This window comes from Crotalus tigris, unplaced genomic scaffold (assembly GCF_016545835.1).
Source record: "Crotalus tigris isolate CLP2741 ecotype Arizona unplaced genomic scaffold, ASM1654583v1 scf7180000020062.1902635, whole genome shotgun sequence".
In the NCBI taxonomy this organism is placed as follows: Eukaryota; Metazoa; Chordata; class Lepidosauria; order Squamata; family Viperidae; genus Crotalus; species Crotalus tigris.
The window spans coordinates 1,652,271-1,672,786 of record NW_024097841.1 but is presented as its reverse complement, the minus strand read 5'-3'; the positions used below and the strand labels follow the sequence as shown (position 1 = coordinate 1,672,786).

At 44.0% G+C, this 20,516-nt stretch overlaps 1 protein-coding gene across 3 annotated transcripts in view; it reads right to left on the bottom strand.

Annotated features, from left to right (window-relative positions):
• The window catches only part of NEXMIF (neurite extension and migration factor), a 202,073-nt gene that overhangs the window by 138,839 nt on the left and 42,718 nt on the right, over positions 1–20,516 (bottom strand). Inside the window, exon 1 of one of the 3 annotated variants that reach the window (XM_039365377.1) lies at positions 2,001–2,297. The exons of the other annotated variants lie outside the window; for them this stretch is intronic. The gene's annotated coding sequence lies outside the window, so the exon portion shown is untranslated. Of the gene's footprint in view, positions 1–2,000; positions 2,298–20,516 lie in introns of those variants that run through there. 3 annotated transcript variants of the gene reach the window in all.

The following is a 20,516-nucleotide window of genomic DNA, read 5'->3' as shown; positions in this document are numbered from 1 at the left end:
ATAGAAGAAATAGCCTTTCCCAAAATCTTTCTATGTCGAGTCATGCGGAAAATGGCTTTTATGAATTTTTATGGAAATTAAAACTCCTCTGTGGAACTTTTTATCACAGATATGCAAACTGCAGCCAGGCTGAGTAGCCAGGAGGGGTTTTTTTAACCGATTTGTATGGATTTCACAAAAGGCCCCTGTGAAGGCGCTAAGCACTGTTGACTTCCACTGGGTGTAGGTAGTGTGTTCTGCCTCTGTTCACCATAAACTAGAGGAGAAATGCTCATAAGAGAACAAAGGACTAATTTTTCTCTTTCTTAGGAATAAAATATTGCCTTGGCTTCTTCAGTAACTCTAACATACATAGAGAGAAAACAATGACTCTGTCTTTTAAAAAATGAATTTGGGTTTAATTCAATTCCTATGCAAAAGAAAAAAGAAAAAGCATGTCTGTGTAAAGTTTTTTCCCAGCCCACTAAATCACATGGAAAAGTGAACTCATTCCCACCATAAAGGCTGCAGAAAATCCTTACTGAGTTGTGTAATTTAGCAGAAAATAATTGTTTAAAGTGTTTTCCCTTTGAAGAAAATCCAGGTTTTTCTATCAGATTCTCTTTGGATCTGACTCTGCCATGGCCAATTACAAGATGCTTGTTTATCACAAAGCAAACTGCCTCCCAAAGTTATATCTGCTGTCTCAGAGACATCTTCATGTGGCCCAAAGCCATTTCTGCAAATAAATATTTTGCTACAGAAGGGCCTTTTTGTCTTGCCAGTTTCTTTTCCAATTTTCTTCAATTCCCACTTTACAGGCCAGCTTCCTATTTTATTTGTATAAGATTTTTTCTTCTTCTTAAAATCAGGTAGATCAGGAAACCTGATGGATATCAACAAAGCCATTGAGATGTATTGGTACCTATGAAGTCCCTGCTACCTACTGATGATTTACAGTCCAATCTGTTTTTTCAAAAACCTCTGAACACTTCAAAATTAGGGGAGTAGTAAAAGGACAAGACATACTTTGCATAAAAGATCTGTCATATTTACTAGAAGGAAAGAAGGAAGGAAGGAAGGAAGGAAGGAAGGAAGGAAGGAAGGAAGGAAGGAAGGAAGGAAGGAAGGAAGGAAATAAATTAACAGAATAGAAGAAGCCACCACCATGCAAACATTGCCTCAGTTGCCCTCTACAATTTAACTCAATCATCATCTACAAATTTCCTAGCTCTGACATAGCTGTTCCTCCTCTATGGAAGACAAAGCTATACTTCCAAAGCATCACCACCTCCTTTCTTAAAAGAAAAGACAGAGAACAAAGGAACTCCCCCCTCCTTCTGTTGCCCCTTTCCATCTTTTAATGAAGAACATAATTAGCATCTTCTAATTTAGCAATGTTAATATTAGCAGTAAGATTGCTTCTCAGGATAGCAGGCATCTTTATTTAATCATCCATACTTTGGATGCCTGCAGAACATCTTAAGGATGCTTCTCCAGAAACCAAGATGGAGGGGAGAATTTGAGAGATCAGAAGCATCTGACACCCCACCAAAGACACCCAGATTCTCTGGGAGTCAGCCTCCACCTCACAGGGGGAAACGAGAGCAATCACAGCATCAGAGACGGAAAAGATTGTTAGGATCGTCATAGGTCAACTCAGAAGAAATAAAAATAAAAATCTGGGAATCAAACCAAAGGGACAACAAAGATGAATCTAAGGAAAATGTAGAGCAAGGGAACATGACTTAGAATAACAGAGTTGGAAGGGACCTTGTAGGTCATCTAGTCCAACCCCTTGGTCAAGCAGGAGAACCTATAACATTTTTGGCAAGCGGCTCTCCAGTGTCAACCGTCCCATTTGGCACATTCAACCAAAGAAACTCTCAGCTCTTTTAAATTACCAAATTATTGGTAATGGAAAGGAGGTATAACAGGTACACAGAAGCAAAGTCATTTTTGGGATTTTCCCGCAAAATCCCACATAGGTAAACCCCTTTTTCCCCCTCCGGGCTACTCACAGTTCATAGTTCACCAGTTGGGTTCAGTTCTTTTGTTTTGGGAAAAGATTGTCTGCGCTGCTCAAACATTTCATAACTTGACCTTGGTGGATAATGTCTTGCCGGCAACAGATGGCTCTCTTGCATTCCGGAGCTTCCCTCCGTCCTTAGGAATTCACCCATCCCCTCCCTTGCTGTTTGGAAAACTGTGAGCGAGAGCAGGTGCAACTATGGAGTTGAGTCAGGTTTCTTCTTGAAAGCCTCCAGTGATGAAGCACCCACAACTTCTCAAAGCAAGCTGTTCCATTCATTGATTGTTCTCGCTGTCAGAAAAGGATCAAACATCAAGGATACAAAGTGAGTAGTGCTCTCCTAGCACTAGACCAGGGGTAGGCAACCCTGGCTCTTTTATGACTCATGGACTCCAACTCCCAGAATTCCTGAGCCAGCATGGGGGAACTACGGCCCCCTCATGACTCATGGACTCCAACTCCCAGAATTCCTGAGCCAGCATGGGGGAACTACGGCCCCCTCATGACTCGTGGACTCCAACTCCCAGAATTCCTGAGCCAGCATGGGGGAACTATGGCCCCCTCATGACTCGTGGACTCCAACTCCCAGAATTCCTGAGCCAGCATGGGGGAACTTCGGCCCCTTCATGACTTGTGGACTTCAACTCCCAGAATTCCTGAGCCAGCATGGCTCAGCTTGGAAACCTCTCCCTTTCCCCTCAGCATGGCTGGCAGGAATTCTGGGAGTTGAAGTCCACGAGTCATAAAAAGAGCCAAGGTTGCCTACCCCTGCACTAGACCAAGGAGGAAAGAATATGGGAATGCTGGCTGAGGAATTCTGGGAGTTGAAATCCACACATCTTTAAGTGGCCAAACATTGATCTACACAGATAAAATCTCTTCACAGTCAAAGGTGAAGACATCAAATGCCACACCAGGCCAAGGAGGAGATAATACCTATTAAAATCAGGTTGGACTATTTTTTTTAAACACCTGGCTTCTGGGCTAGGGACCAATATCCAATAGTGGAAGGCCCAAAACAAAACTAAACCTAAGGTTTAATGTAAGTTAAATAAATATCTATGGAGATCCTCAGTCATCCAGGTCAGAGTTGTCTCTAAAGGTGCTTTTTCAACAGGCAACTGGACTGTTCTCGGAGGAAGAAAAAGAAGACGTTTTGCTTCTCGTCCAAGAGGCTTCACCAGTTGTGACTGGAGGGTGGGGGGCTGGGAGGATAGGTGCTGCCATCCAGTTGCCTTTTAAAAAAAGCACTTTTGAGGTAACTTAAATAGGTTAACCCAGGGGTAGGCAACCTCGGCTCTTTTATGACTCGTGGACTTCAACTCCCAGAATTCCTGAGCCAGCCATGCTGAGGGGAAAGGGAGAGGTTTCCAAGCTGAGCCATGTTGGCTCAGGAATTCTGGGAATTGAAGTCCACCAGTCATGAAGGGGCCGTAGTTCCCCCCATGCTGGCTCAGGAATTCTGGGAGTTGAAGTCCATGAGTCATAAAAGAGCCGAGGCTGCCTACCCCTGGGTTAACTGATAACTCCCAGGAGGAATGTAGCCCAGATTCCCAGGAGGGACTTAGTGCATTCCAGAGACAGCCAAGTTCAGATAGTTTGGCTGAAAGGAAGGGAATCAAGACGACGCCTCCCTAGGAGTTGTTTAATGGTATAATTCTGATTTAGTTCGGCAAGTTTTCTGGCTGTAAGTGAGGAGCAATAAAGAAAACTGCGTAGAAGTAACCCTGCACGGCTTTGATAGTTTCTGGAGCCATTTAATAATTTCCCCCTTCTGTCTCATTACAGCCTCTGGCCACTTCCAAGACTTGGAATAATGGGGGTGTTTGACGGCTCACTCCTGCTCCGTATTCAACAAAGATAATTAGGGAACTGGAGGCTAAAAATATGAAAAGCAGTTGCAGGATTTGCGTATGTCTAGTCTAAGGTGACCAACTTTTTTACAATGAAAAGGAGGACACAAATAAATTGAAGAAAAAAATATCGTACATAAAAGAAACATTTTATTCATTGCAACAATAACATAGAATACATTATAATATGATAAATGCAGAGTGGGCCCCGCGGCTCCCAAAGCACCAGCTGTGCCAGCTCCAGCCCCGGGGGGCAGCCCGCCATTGACACACCCCACCTGCAGCCGCCCCGCCAGCACCACCGCCCAACCTGTGCAGCCCCGTGTAGAGCCAGCCCCCACCGCCCCTCACACACCTGCCCGCAACAGCCCCGCCGCCCCGCCTCTTGCGCCCGCAGCCATTATTGCCCTAGCAGAGCCGAAGATCAAGAGAAAGTGACCGTGGCATCGCTGCTCCAGTCTCCTCCAGGTATCTTTGGGACTAACTAGGACAGTGGTTCTCAACCTGTGGGTCGGGACCCCATTTGGGGTCGAATGACCATTTCACAGGGGTCGCCAAACAAGGCTGACCGCCATTTTTCCCCCTTTTCTTTGGCCACGCCCCTGGCACCTGGTGATGTATAAGTGGTTGGGGGTCACCACAACATGGGGAACTGTATTATGGGGTCACGGCATTAGAAAGGTTGAGAACCACTGAACTAGGAGATGTGCAGTTGGGTAGCAGGGAGGGGTGCAAAGTTCTTGCCAATTCACCTTTGCTGCAGACAAGTTGCATGTGCAAAGTTTGCCGGCCGTGCTCAGCAGCAATTTGGCGCGCTCAGCAGCAATTCCTATTGGCTTTCGAAAGCCAATAGGGGGAGTAGCACAGCTCATGCAAAAGTTGAAAAAAAAACATCAAAAAAAGGTGCCGGAATGCTGTTCTGAGAAAAAAAAACAGCCCTGCAGATTAGTCTTCAAATATCAAAAAGGAGGACATGTAGAAGGATACTTTTCGAGGGAGGACTGAACTCACAAAAGGAGGATTGTCCTCCCTAAAGGAGGACGGTTGGTCACCTTAGTCTAGTCTAGTGAAAAGAAGGACTAGGGGAGACATGATAGCAGCATTCCAGTATTGAGGGGCTGCCACAAAGAAGAGAGGGGGGGTCAACCTATTTTCCAAAGCACCAGAAGGCAGGACAAGAAATAACGGATGGAAATTATTGTAAAGGAGAGAAGCAGCCTAGAGCTAAAGAGAAATTTGCTGACAGAAGAGTAGAATGGCTTGCCTGCAGAAGTTGTTGGTGCTCAGTCACTGAAGGATTTCAAAAAGAGACTGGACAACTATTTATCTGAAAGGGTATAGGGTCTCCTACTCAAGCAAGGAGATCCTTTCCAGCTCTATTAGTCTATGTTCCATACGTTCTAATTCAATCCATCTCAGTCTCTTAATTTTTCATGCGTTCCACCGACTTCTCTATAATTTATGCAAAAAGAAAAGAAAATGCACCTTTTTTTAAAGATGCAACTTTCTTAACAACAACAACAACAACAACAAAAATGGTGCAATGCAACGAAATTGTTACTGCAGCTGTTAACCAGCACCAATGGTGTTCATTGTCTAGTTCTCAATTCTATCAGATTGTTGTTGTTGCTGCTGCTGTCTGGCCCAGGGTGGGAGCGAGAGTAATGAGTTTTCTGAAATGTACCCTATTTAGTAAAAAAATAAAATAAAAAAAATTGAGCTGACAATGACAGGAAGAGACGTGTGTGTGTGTGTGTGTGTGTGTGTGTGTGTGTGTGTGCAGGCACATGTATGTGTGTGTGTGTGTGTGTGTGTGATCGATCACATCTGGTATGGCATTTCCAGAAGAGAAATCAGCACCTCTCTTTCAACACAAAGCACATCACTAAATTCCTCTAGGAGAGAAAAGCCATTTCTGGCCGTTTCATTTTTTTATTGACACCTAGAAGAACTGGGCAGCAACACAACAGCATGGTAACAGCCTGTTCTTGTGGGGCATGTACACAATTCTGAAAACAGCAAAGCACAATTAAAAGCCACCAATAGAAAAGCAGAAGATTTTGTCTGCAAGTTTTTTTTTTTAAAAAAAAAAAAAAAAAACAACAACCCTGAATACAAAAAAGCGTTCATAATCTTATATTAATGCATGGTGAATTCTTAATAAAATGAGTCATGAAGAACTCACATTTTGAACTTTCCTAGCACCAGAGCTGGTTTAATTAGCTTGAGCTCGTTAGACTAAATGGGATGGGGGGGGGATGTTTGCTAATGAAGACTGCATGCCCTCTTCTGCATTGCTGTCAAAGTTAGATTCTTACAGGCAGTAAATTTGTCTTTCAATACTTCATCTATTTCCGTGACAAACTGCAATAAAATTCTTCTCAAACGTCCTCAAGTCATATGTAGCACCATGTCAGTGTCAACTCTTTAATATTTGAAGAAGGATGGGGGGGGGGGAATCAACAAACAGAAATGTAAACAGCAGAAGGCTCATAAGAATAAAGATCGTTCAGAATTCTCTTTTTGTTAGATTTGATGGGGAGGCTAATGGCAAAATCTTAACTGCTCCTTGACTCAAACCTGTACTTGAGACCATGCAGAAGATGTTTCTGGGTTGTGAAATGTCAGGAAGGAATATTGCAATAATCTTCAGGATCTTTATCTTTACAATTATGGAGTCTGAGCGAGAGAGTTGAGGCTGGTGCAGAGTCTGCTTGGGTCATTAATCACACTTCTGGGATGGTGCAGACCAAAGGAATAGTGGGTGGAGGATTGAGATAAGCCACCTGTTAATTATCTCAGCCCATCCTGGTTTGCTTTCTGACTGTTTTGGAGAGTATCTGAATTTAGGGTTATTGGAGAATCTGAGATGGTGACGGTGGTCAGAATTACTTCTTCCCATGTGAAATTATTCTCAAGCTGGCTTCAACCCAAGAAGATCCATTAGCCCAGTGGTTCTCAACCTGTGGGTCGGGACCCCATTTGGGGTCGAACGACCATTTCACGGGGGTCGTCAAACAAGGCTGTCCGCCATTTTTTTCCCCTTTTCTTTGGCCATACCCTTGGCACCCGGTGATGTATAAGTGGTTGGGGGTCACCACAACATGGGGAACTGTATGATGGGGTCGCGGCATTAGAAAGGTTGAGAACCACTGCATTAGCCAGATTCATACATTCATTGAAGGAATAATTGATTTCAGCAGTCCCAAATGGACTGCCATAATGAGGTATGCGAGGGGCTATCCTAAACACTTCAAGAGATCAGAACAGAGCCCATTAAGCAGTAGTTATAGGACAAGATTAATGTCAGGCGCAAAGGATCAGGATCATTTGTTAAGCTGTAGCACAAAAGATTTATTCAAGCTATAACAAGAATTGTAGGAAAACAGCAGGCAGAGCTGCGGGGTGGAGTTAAATGTGTTATCAGCTTAGTGTCCTTACATTGCTGCAAATGATCCAAGTCCAACCCCTCTTGAATTCTGTTGATCCTTACCTGCCATCAATTTAGTACTGAACTTTAGTTGGCTAGATTCTTTGCACTGCTTAATATAAGCAACAATTTATATTCGGAGGAGCTCATAGCAGGGTTCAAAAATACTTTAAAAATATTTACTTGGTAATGGATTAATTAATACAAAAATGGTGTTTTGGACCCATCTACCTTTCTTAGACATAAGCTCCAATGGAGCCATAGACTCACTTCTACGTTGAAGAGCAAGTGTTAAACTGCCTGAATACTTGAAGGGCTACATAATAGTATGCATTAATCTGTGATATTCAGCAACAAGAGCATTATGAACACCCGGGGATGGCTCAATATAGTTAATTGAGCAAGATAAACTGGCTTTGGTGCTCACATGCTCAAGGAATTCCTTCCTCCTGATAGTTTAATGAGAACGCTACAAAAAAGTATCTGTAATTTCCACTGCATCTCAGAGTCAACTCAGCAAATGTCACTTTGCTAACAGTGTTTCTCTTTATGGAGTGTGTTAATTAATTGTGACAGCAAAACGCTTAATTCTTTCCAACTCTCTGGAATGCAAAAACCCACAATCAGAGCATTACAATGGACTCATTTGTGCAACTGTTGCCCTTTGTTATCTGACACATGTTCAGAGTTGATTTTAGTGACGGAAAGGAGGTTGCTTCTGCCCGTTGTGAGGTGCATAAAAGCTCTTTCCACATACAGGTGTTTGGAGAGAACAACCCTCAAACCCAACAGGTATTGTTGCTGAACGCCACGCATCCCAGGTTTTCATACCCAAGGGCTATGCAAACAATGGAATACAGCAAAACAATTGCACACGGAAACAATTCAGGGCTTACTTGGGGAAAGGAAGTTACTGATTTCATTTAGTTTACTAATAAATAACAGCCAATGCTAAGGATGATTTCATTTAGCCATACAAATATTGTGGACCCAATTGGCAAAAGAAAGCTCAGGATCGTATAAGTTGGAAACGGGTGGATAGACAATAGAGAAGAAGGAAGAAGGAAGAAGGAAGAAGGAAGAAGGAGGAGGAGGAGGAGGAGGAGGAGAGGAGGAAGAGGAGGAGGAGGAGGAGGAGAAGGAAGAGGAGGAGGAGGAGGAAGAGAAGGAGAAGAAGGAGAAGAAGATTGAGGATAGGGCTTAGCATTTGGCATCATCCTAACCCTACGAATCTGGGATGGCATTAGCAAGGACCAAGTAGCACAAACTACCCAAAAACCTACCAAGGATGGAGGAAGAAGACAAATGTGGCATAGAAGACAAATTACAATGTGATTTACCACAATTCTGTGGGTGCCCTTGAGGTAAAATAGTGATTAATACATGATTGACTATAAAAGAAGGAAATCCTCAATTTGAATCAAGATCATGTGAAGTATTAATACCACTTTATAATGCCTTGGTAAGACCACACTTGGAACATTGAATCCAGTTTTCATTGCTATGATATAAACAAAGAGGTTGAGACTCTAGAAAGACTGCAAAGAAGAGCAACAAAGATGATTAAGGGACTGGAGGCTAAAACTCATGAAGAATGGCTAGTCTAGTGAAGAGAAGGACCAGGAGAGACATGATAGCAGTCTTCCAATATTTAAGGGGCTGTCACAGAGAGGAGGGGATTAATCTATTTTCCAAAGCACCTAAAGGCCAGACAAGTAACAATGGATGGAAACTGATCAAGGAGGAATTTAACCTGGAATTAAGGAGCAACTTCCTAATAATGAGAACAATTAACCAATGGAACAATCTGCCTTCAGATGTTGTGGGATCTTCATCACTGGAAGCTTTCAAGAAGAGACTGGACAACCAATTTGAAGAAGACCTCCAAGACCACTTCTGACAGAAAACAAAAGCAGAAGAGTAAAGCCAGACGTCTGTTATGTAGAAACTTAAAACCCCAAACCATATATGGTTCAATGTAGCATATATGTCAGGCATAAGAACTCAGCAATGAGGACAAATTTATTTCATACCATCTCTAAATCTGAACAAATTGGTGGGAGATAAGAGTCAACGGAATTCAAGGGGGGGGGCTGGACTTAAGTGTCTTCTGGGAGTGAAGGGACTCCAAACTAATGACATGCTTGACCCCCCTCCCCATAGGCTCAGCCTGGTCATCTCCTACATCCCTCTCCCCATCCATCTCTTTGCAGCAACAGCCTCTCATGACGGCCAGCAGACCCACCTTTTGGTTCAAATCAAATCTTTATTACAGCCATAGACCACCATAGGAAGGCTGGAATATGAACAGTTAATAATTTTAAAACCTAAAAAAAAAAAAAGTCTCCTTGGTTCTGTGCAGGGAGATCTGTGCAGGCAGATACATAGGATTTTAGGGTATCTAACCTGCAGAACTGCAGAGGGAAGAATTTTATAACTGACTTTAAAAAAATGTGTGTGTTTTTTTTATCTTGGGCAAGTTAAATAGTATTTGCATATTTTGCAGATTCCCAAATACAGTTTGCAACTCCGGCTCTGTTGCTCTGTTGAGATCAACTTGGTGTTTTATTATCATTTAATCTTCAAGCGAATGTTTCTCTCGTGGACTTCAACTCCCAGAATTCCTCAGCCAGCATAACCGAACTGAACTCAAATGAACTGAAGAAGCTTCTTGGATGAGGTGTTAAACTTCTTCGAGGAAAAAGAAAGAAAACTTAGTTGCCTTTTGAAAAAGCACCTTCGGAACAACCATGGCCTGGAGGACTGGGGAACTCCCTAGAGCAGGGGTAGGCAACCTTGGCTCTTTTATGACTCGTGGACTTCAACTCCCAGAATTCCTGAGCCAGCATGGCTCAGCTTGGAAACCTCTCCCCTCAGCATGGCTGGCTGGGGGATTATGGGAGTTGAAGATAACAACAACAACAACAACAATGTTGGAAGGGACCTTGGAGGTCTTCTAGTCCAACCCCCTGCTCAGGCAGGAAACCCTATACCATTTCAGACAAATGGCTGTCCAGTCTCTTCTTAAAAACTTCCAGTGTTAGAGCATTAACCGCTTCTGGAGGCAGGTTGTTTCACTGGTTAATTGTTCTGACTGTCAGGAAGTTTCTCCTTAGTTCGAGGTTGCTTCTCTCCTTGATTAGTTTCCATCCGTTGCTTCTTGTCCTGCCTTCAGGTGCCTTGGAAAATAGCTTGACTCCCTCTTCTTTGGGGCAGCCCCTGAGATACTGGAACACTGCTATCATATCCCCCCTCGTCCTTCTCTTCATTAAACTAGACATACCCAATTCCAGCAACCATTCCTTATATGCTTTAGCTTCCAGTCCCCTAATCATCTGTGTTGCTCTTCTCTGTACTCTTTCTAGAACAGTGTTTCTCAACCTTGGCAACTTTACGATGTGTGGACTTCAACTCCCAGAATTCTCCAGCTAGCAACGCTTGAAGTCCACACATCGTAAAGTTGCCAAGGTTGAGAAACACTGTTCTAGAATCTCAACATCTTTTTTACATTGTGGTGACCAAAACTGGATGCAGTATTCCAAGTGTGGCTTTACCAAGGCATTGTAAAGTGGTATTAATACTTCACGTGATCTTGATTCTATCCCTCTGTTAATGCAGCCCAGCCCTGTATTGGCTTTTTTGGCAGCTGCAGCACTGCTGGCTCATGTTTAAGTGATTGTCCACTAGGACTCTAAGATCCCTCTCACAGTTACTACTATTGAGGAAGGTACCCCCTATACTAAACCTGTACATACCCCTGCACTAGACATTGAGCAGGGGGATGCTGCAATGCTCATAACTGTGAACACTGGTTGTCACTTTTTCAGTTCTGTTGTATCTTTGAATGGTCATTAAATGAATGATTGTAAGTGAAGGACTGCCTATATGCAATTGCATCTTTATTGGTAAACCCCATCTCCGTTGTCTTCTTTATTCCAGAAGATCTGCCTCTGCACAGTGGATGTGGAGGACACATTTGTTTTTTCTACTCTGAATTTCCCACCATCTGTTGTCATCCAGACAAGTTCAGAGAAGGGCAACCAGGGTCATCCTGGAACAGATGGAACAGTGCTAGGAAGAGAGAAAAAAGAAGCTGGAAATGTTCAGTGGTGGATATGATAACTGTCCTCAACCTTCCTGAAATAAGAATCTCACATGGGAGGCCAGACTGATTGACTCCTATTTCCGCAGTGCAGGACATCGGAGGATCTCAAAAACCTCCTAGTAGAAAGGGGTAGATCTGAAGAAGCAACTTGTTAGAACCAAAGAAGCTTCTTGGTTGAGAAATGAAAGGAAAAAACCAAGAAAGTCCAGTGGCCTTTTGGAAAAGCACCTGTAGGAGATGACCAGGCTGAGCCCGAAGGAGAGATCAAACATATCATCAGTCATGTGTCCCTTTGCACCTGCAACAGATCTACATCCAGCTCACCTTGAATTCCTTCACTAGTTCAGATGGATGTCAAGCACCAGGAAAATCAAGAGATCCAGACAGTTCAAATGAGTATAAAGATGTATTGCAAGCTGAAGCTCTCTACAAGAATCTGAACGATAGCAGTGTTCCAGTATCTCAGGGGCTGCCACAAAGAAGAGGGAGTCAAGCTATTCTCCAAAGTGCCTGAAGGCAGGACAAGAAGCAACGGATGGAAACTAACCAAAGAGAGAAGCAACCTAGAACTAAGGAGAAACTTCCTCTCAATTAGAACAATTCACCAGTGGAACAACCTGCCTCCAGAAGCGGTGAATGCTCCAACACTGGAAGTTTTTAAGAAGAGACTGGACAGCCATTTGTCTGAAATAGTATATGGTTTCCTCCCTGAGCAGGGGGTTGGACTCGATGACCTCCAAGGTCCCTTCCAAATTTATTATTATTATTAAATTAGTGGGAGATAAGAGTAGAAGGAATTCAAGGTGGGCTGGACTTAGATCACTTGTGGGCAGGAAGGCACTCAAAATGGATGACGTGTTTGACCCCTCCCTCCCTCGGGCTCAACCTGGTCAACTCCTACAGCACTTTTGGGTCAGCCATGACCTGGATGATTGAGAATCTCCATAGATTCCTAGCAGAAAGAGCAATTCCACAGAGAACCAATGAACAAAGAGGTGGCAGGGTGCTCTTGATGGGATGTGCTCAAACTCCAGGTAGGCAGTTCTCTGTCTGGGATGGTTTAATTTGGATTTGGGTCCTGCAAACAGGGTTGGGCTCCATGGCATCAGATGGCCCTTCCAACTCAAGCATTCTGTGGAATTGCTATAGGTCAGGGGGAGGCAACCTCGGCTCTTTTATGACTCATGGACTTCAACTCCCAGAATTCCTGATCAGCATAGCTCAGGAATTCTGGGAGTTGAAGTCCATGAGTCATAAAAGAGCCGAGGTTGCCTACCCCTGCTATAGGTACTTAGATATTAATCTGGCTTTTGAATCTAGTAGTCTGTTGGGGAAAAAAATAGAACACATCTATTTATACATTGACAGATTCTGGACAACTAATGGATTCTGGTGCTGCTCCTTACAAAAACACTTTCCTTTTTCGGCACTATCTTGATGGGTGGGGAGCCTCTCAACACTAAATAAACCTTCCAAATTTGGCTTTGACAGATTTTTAAACATGGAGAATAACAGCTCAAATTGCCTGCAGCTTCACTGGCGTTAGGACTGCAATTGATTTCATTTTTCTTTTCTGCTGTGGGTGGACCTCGACAGAATGGAAACAGCTTTGATTTTAACAGCTGGAATGTCTATTTTCAGAGGCAGAGAACTGACCGACATTTGCCCATTCTTCTCAGCAACCACTGCAACTTAACTCGGTAGCTGATTAGGTCCAATCTGCACGTCTGGTGGCTCTCCTCATTCCCCCACCCAATCCAACAGATGATGATGATGATGATAAAAAGTTGGAAGGGACCTTGGAGATCATCTAGTCCAACCCCCCACGCAGGCAGGAAACGCTATACCATTTCAGACAAATGGCTGTCCAGTCTCTTCTTGAAAACTTCCAGTGTTGGAGCATTCACCACTTCTGGAGGCAGGTTAGAGAAGAGATGCTTTCAAGATCAATTTTAAGTTCTTCCTCCTCTTTGCATTCTTCATGTCCCATCCTGCCTCAAGAAAAGTTCTTGAAACTCAAAGGTACTTACAGATACTCCTCGATTTACAACAGTTCATTTAGTGACTGTTCGAAGTTACAACGGCACTGAAAAATGTGACCTAACTATTTTTCACACTTAGGACCATTGCAGCACCCCTGTGGCCACATGATCAAAATTCAGACGTTTGGCAACTGACTTCTATGTAGGACAGTTGCAGTGTCACGGGGTCACCTTTGGTGACCTTTTGACAAGCAAACTCAATGGGGAAGTCCAATTCACTTAACAATCAGGTTACTAACTTAACAAACCGTTGTGATTCACTGAACAACTGTGGCAAGAAAGGACGTAAAATGCGGCAAAACTCACTTAACAAATGTCTCCCTTAACAACAGAAATCTTGGGCTGAATTGTGATCATAAGTCAAGGACTGCCTGTGCAGTGATTTTGTAGAATTTCAGCTGGCCTAAGAAAGGGAAGGGTCTAGGACCGGGGTAGGCAACCTTGGCTCTTTTATGACTCGTGGACTTCAACTCCCAGAATTCCTGAGCCAGCCATGCTGGCTCAGGAATTCTGGGAATTGAAGTCCACAAGTCATCAAGGGGGCCATAGTTCCCCCATGCTGGCTCAGGAATTCTGGGAGTTGAAGTCCACGAGTCATAAAAGAGCCAAGGTTGCCTACCGCTGGTCTAGGATGTTATTCCGCATCACCTTGGATTCTCACTCGGTCTCCTTGCTCCCAGCACAGTCCAAACTGGGCAAGAGATTAATTTACCATCTAACATCTGAAAAGAGTGATAACGTCCTGCAAAACAAGATATCTGGGGCAGAATCTCCTAGAGGCATCTCACTGGCTGCTGATAAAGAAAGGACAAAACATAGCACTAACCAGCCTTCATTGGCGTGACCCTGCAAGGCACTTATTTCCATCAGACCTACTGACCCAGGAGGAAGGAACGCCAACCGCGATGAACTCGGAAGCTTGATTATAAATGCCAACGATATTTGTTCTGTCGGTCTCTTTTTAAATATTCCAATCGTTAATAAATTGATTGCTGGCTCTTATTTTCCAAACGCACCTTCAAGGATGTAGCCTTATAACACAATCTGGAATCATTTCCCCAAGGGATAGAGACAACTTTCCTGAAAGTCAGTGCCTTCAAGCTCTATTAGACCTACCACTCCTTCCCACCTGTCTTCACCCATTTGGCAGTTCACTGCAGAGACAGCCAGGCATTCGCAATTACACTTCTCCAGCTGGCCAAAACGGATTGGAGGGTGGAGGCATCATCACGAGCAGTCTCTTTTCAATGGTTTGATTTAGAGCAGCGGTTCTCAACCTGTGGGTCGGGACCCCATTTGGGGTCGAACGGCCATTTCACGGGGGTCGCCAAACAACGCAGTCCGCCATTTTTCCCCCCTTTTCCTTAGCTGTGCTACTCCCTTTTATTCTATTGGCTTTTGAAAGCCAATAGAATAGACTCTCTTGAATAGAGTCTAATTCTATTGGCTTTCAAAAGCCAATAGGAATTGTCCAGGCTGTCTCTGCCCTGCTGAGCCCGCCAAAAGTCCCATTCTGCAAACGGTGCTGCACCAGTTGAGTAGTCCTCGACTTACGACTGGTTGAGTAGTCCTCGACTTACGACCGGTTGGGGGTCACGGCATTAAAAAGGTTGAGAACCACTGATTTAGAGCTTCTAATTTAGAACTTGGAACTTCTGGCAAGGTCTTTTGGAAGGAAGGGAGAAGATCGGAGGAAACAAAAGGATATCTGAAATCTGGAGACTGCTTGAAGCAGAGGGTACCAGCCAGTCGGCAGAAGGTCTTGTACAGTGGTGGCAAACCTATGGCACGGGTGCCAGAGGCGGCACGCAGAGCCCTCTCTGTGGGCACGCGAGCCACTGCCCAAACCCCACTTCCCCCCACAGCCCCCTCCTCACCAGCAGTCCTTCCAGAAGAGAGTTGCCCCAGGGCGCGGCCTGCACAGAGCAGTGCAGCAAAGGACATGGCAGCCAGGCAGCAGAGACAAGACTCTGCCCTCGAGCCCCATCATGCACAGATGATGCTGTGGGCCATGGGCGGAGGGCATGGCTGCCATGGCGCTGCAGGGCCACCTGGTCATTCTGCTGCGGCGGGCCATGGAGGCTGTAGGTGGCCCTGCGGGTGGGTGGGGCGGGGGGTAGAGCGGGGGCAGGGTGGATGGGGGGTGGAACAGGGGTGAGGTGGAGCGGGTGGGGCGGGCGGGGGTGTTTGGAGGCACTCAGTGTCTAAAAAAAAAAGAGCCGAGGTGGCGCAGCAGTTAAGAGTGCAGTACTGCAGGCCACTTTAGCTGACTGTGTTCAGCAGGTCAGCGGTTCAAATCTCACCGGCTCAAGGTTGACTCAGCCTTCCATCCTTCCGAGGTAGGTAAAATGAGGACCCAGATTGTTGGGGGCAATGTAAATATATGTATATACATTGCTTACTGGTGTATACCGCTTAAAGAGTGCTTGCACTTAAAGCGGTATATAAGTCTCATAAATAAAATAAAATAAAAAAGGTTCACCATCACTGGTCTAGTACCACTTACCATGTTCAAATCACCACGGCCAACTCGGCACAGCCAACTTGCAATGGCCAACTTGCCACAGGACAACTCGCTGCAGGACCAGAGTTACAATAATATTGAAGAAATGATGGAATGGAATCATTAAAGAAAGGATGCCAAAAGGAGGGACAAAAAAAAAATGTGAACGACAAAAACCAAAATATTTTTAAATTATTTAAAATAATTAAATTAAATTGTTGAATGTCCCGGAGCGAGTTGGCCCCTGCTGAATTAGCCAGGGTGAGTTGTCCTGCAACGAGTTGGCCACAGCAAGATGGCCATGCCAAATTGGTCGTGGCAAGTTGTCCCCTTTGGGTCAGCAGAGGAGGTAAAAACATCAGAACAGCAGCTGCAATCATACAAACCATGATGCCTGTAAACAGGCTTTGATAGTATGGCTGGGACTGACATCTTGACATCGGTGACTGCCAAGGAGATCCCTGGAAATGAGCCTAAGATGCTGTGGAATTGTAATCAGGGTCACAACCAATGTCTGTTCTATAGAGAACACGTAAGACAGTCCATCCAAACAGGCAAAAATACATCTAAATGGCAATAGTTTGCAAACTAGGGAGGAGATGGGGAAATTGGTGAATTTCCAAAGACATTTGGCCACCGGTCCTAAATGGGCCATTTTTAAACAAAGAAGCTTCTAAGAAAAATAAGGAAAATAAATTGTGAAGTTAGACCTGAAACCTTCTGAGGACAGAATTGGAACCAAGATGCCTTTAAATCACGTCACGCTAGATCTGCTGATCGCTTATCCATTATCTCTGTGCCATCCCAAACCCTGCTTGGTGAAAGGGATGTGACAGAACGAAATGAGGAGGGGGATTCTCGGGAGAGAGGACATTTATTCCAGAGGCATAAGAGGCAACTCAGATCAGATATTCTGTGTGGAAGAAAGAGGGTGAAGACAGCCACTCCCTATTAGTTCCCAGATTTTTGTAGATGCAGATAGTAGAGTCATCAGTCTGGCAAGATTTGATCTACAGGTGTGAAAACAATAAATAACTTGTGGACTTCAATTCCCAGATTTCCTCAGCCAGCTTTGCTGGCTGGGGAATTCTGGGAGTTGAAGTCCACAAGTCATAAAAGAGCCAAGGTTGCCTACCCCTGACCTAGATGAATCTCCATAGACATCCATCACAGGTCTTCCTTCAGTTTGGAGAACATAACAGTCCACAGAGTATGCTATTAAAATGCCCCCCCCAATCATGTTTGGCATGTCATACTCATTCCACTCCTTGTTAGCAAATTCCCCAACAAACTACTGTTAGTGATTATTGATCTGCTATTGTGAGATCGATCGACTGACATTTCGAGAAAGGCGTTTCTAACCATTGCAACTGCTATTAGGATCTGCTGAGTAAGCCCAACAATGAATTAAATTTAAACTCTTGTTTTGTGCTTAGCTTTACAAGGTCTCTTGGACCTGTGAGTTAATTTTTTTTAAAAACCCAAAACTATTTTATCTAGAACAGGGGTGTCAAACTGCTGGCCTCCAGGCCGGACATGTCGCAAGGAAACCGTGCCCACCCCATTGCCGGCAATGGAGAAAAAGCTCCGATACATCATGCAACGTCATGTGACGTCACGAGTTTGACATGTCTGACCTAGAACATTTCGTTCATTTTGTCCTGACAACCGAATGAGAAGCTGTTGATTTAGAACTTGCCCTATGAGGGAATCGTCATGTGATGGTATAGTAACTGTAAGAGGGACCTCGGAGTCCTAGTGGACAATCACTTAAATATGAGCCGGCTGTGTGCTGCAGCTGCCAAAAAGGCCAACACAGTGCTAGGCTGCATTAACAGAGGGATAGAATCAAGATCACGTGAAGTATTAATACCACTTTACAAGACCTTGGTAAAGCCACACTTGGAATACTGCATCCAGTTTTGGTCACCACGATGTAAAAAAGATGTTGAGACTCTGGAAAGAATGCAGAAAAGAGCAACAAAGAAGATTAGGGGGGCTGGAGGCTAAAACATACAAGGAATGGTTGCTGGAATTGGGTATGTCTAGTCTAATGAAGAGAAGGACGAGGGGGACATGATAGCCGTGTTCCAATATCTCAGGGGCTGCCCCAAAGAAGAGGGAGTCAAGCTATTCTCCAAAGCACCTGAAGGCAGGACAAGAAGCAACGGATGGAAACTAATCAAGGAGAGAAGCAACCTAGAACTAAGGAGAAACTTCCTGACAGTTAGAACAATTAACCAGTGGAACAACCCGCCTCCAGAAGTGGTGAATGCTCCAACACTAGAAGTTTTTAAGAAGAGACTGGACAGCCATTTGTCTGAAATGCTATAGGATTTCCTGCCATTTTGGGAGCACACCCATCACGCGCTTTCAAAATTCCCAAAGACCCCCACTTTCCTTACTATTGATAAAAGTTAACAGAATAACAGAGTTGGAAGGACCTTGGAGGTCTTCTAGTCCATCCCCCTGCTCAAGCAGGAGACCTTATACCATTTCAGACAAATGGCTGTCCAATCTCTTCTTAAAAACCTCCAGTGTTGGAGCACCCACAACTTCTGAAAGCAAGTCACTCCACTGATTAATTTTTCTAAATGTTAGGAAGTTTCTCATTAATTCCTGGTTGCTTTTCTCCTTGATTAGTTTCCATCCATTGCTTCCAGGTACTTTGGAGAATTTGTCGACTTCCCTCATCTCCGTGGCAGCCCCTGAGATATTGGATCACTGCTATCCTGTCATCCCAAGTCCTTCTTTTCATTAAACTAGACATGCCCAATTCCTGCAATCGGTCTTCGTATGTTTAGCCTCCAGCCCCCTAATCATCTTTACTGCTCTTCTCTGCACTCTTTTCAGAGTGTCAATATCACACAAACACACACAGAGATCATTCTGGTGCTCCCTTTTGCACTTAATCTGGACCTGCAAACATTTTTTGAAGTTCAATGATTGATGCATTAGCTTTACAACATTGGCACTTCTGAATGTTGATTTCTTTCTTAAAGATTCCCAATATCCCTCCTCCTTCCCCCACTCTAAATTGATTTTATAGTACATTTAACGTTTATACCCTTGTGCTACGATGTAGCTTCTTTTAACTGAGGTTTGTTGACTAAGCAACAGTACTCTACTTCACACATAACACTAAATGAAAAAAGATTGGTTGCTAATCCAGAATGGCTGATGTGTAAATATATTGGATGAATAAATAAATAAATTAGCAACAACTAAGTCCTCAAATTCCATGTTTGTATTATAATTTCAGAAACTCTATAGGGAAATCTAGAATATTATTGATTCATGACTGCAAAAATGCCTTGGGGTGAAAAATGGAAGGAAATTTATTTCGGATATTTTGAAGACACTATTAATTTTTATTTAAGTTTGAATGCCGAAGGAATTAATTCAGAAATAAGAAATTGCATAATAATAATGTTAATATTAATAATACTTTGCGTGCACCTCTTTTATCCTTCTGCAAAGAGGAAAGAAAAGAAAGATTAAGGCAGACAAGAGGAAAGTGCTTTTTTATCTGCGAATAAAACCTAAAACTGTCAATAGCACCATAGGTGTTAAGCATTTGTAGCTATGTTTTAGATTTTTTTTTTTTTAAGATGCATTAAGGAAGCCATTTATTTGGCATATGCAAGTATAATCCCACCTTTGTGCAAATTCAGCAGGAGCAATGGGAGGTAAGCCTGTTTAAAATAAAATTTTAGCAAATTGGTTCCTCGCTTTGAGAAGCCAAAGAGGCATTAAGAGTGCAAGGACTGTAACTCAATGTACCAAAATATAATTGAAAGTTAGGAGAGCCTGAGGTGTCATCATAACACACAAATGAGCTCCTCAGGAAGCAGACGCTCCCCTTATTAGGCTGAACACAGAATCCTAGTATCCTAAGTCTGGAAGTCCCTTCCAGACTTAGGATACTGGGATTCTGTGTTCAGCCTAATAAGGGGAGCGTCTTCTATCCCAGGGCTTTTCAACCTTTTCACCCATTGTACCACTTTTAGGATATGGCAACATCCGAGTACCACCCGTCGCCTAGCAAGGGGTCAAAAACTTGATGACCCCCCCCAAAGGAAAAAAGTGATGAAGTACAGGTAGTCCTCGACTTACAACAGTTTGCTTAGTGACTGTTGGAAGTTACAATGGCATTGAAAAAAGTGCCCCCCAAGCCACAGCCGAGCAAGACACCTGCCCGCCCGCCCGGCGGCGCTCTTCCTCCTGTCCGAGGTTTTCATTGTTGTGAGCATTTCTGTTGAGGATTGGCAGTGGGGGTGAGGTGGAGGGGGTGTTTGGTTTTTATTTCCTCCCCCGTCTGCTGGGTGGTTGCAGCAGGTTTTGGTCACTTCGCATGACCCTCAGATACTGTGACTGTCATAAATATGAATCAGTTGCCAAGCATCTGAATGTAAATCACAAGACCCTGGAGAGGCTGCAACATTCCAGCTGATTGGTGCTTCTTCAGGGCTCAGCAAAAGCGCCAAGATCAGCACCGAGCTCCAGCTGGAGCCTGGTGCTGATCCTGGCGCTTCCACTGAGCCCTGACAGTCCTGAAGAAGCACTGATCAG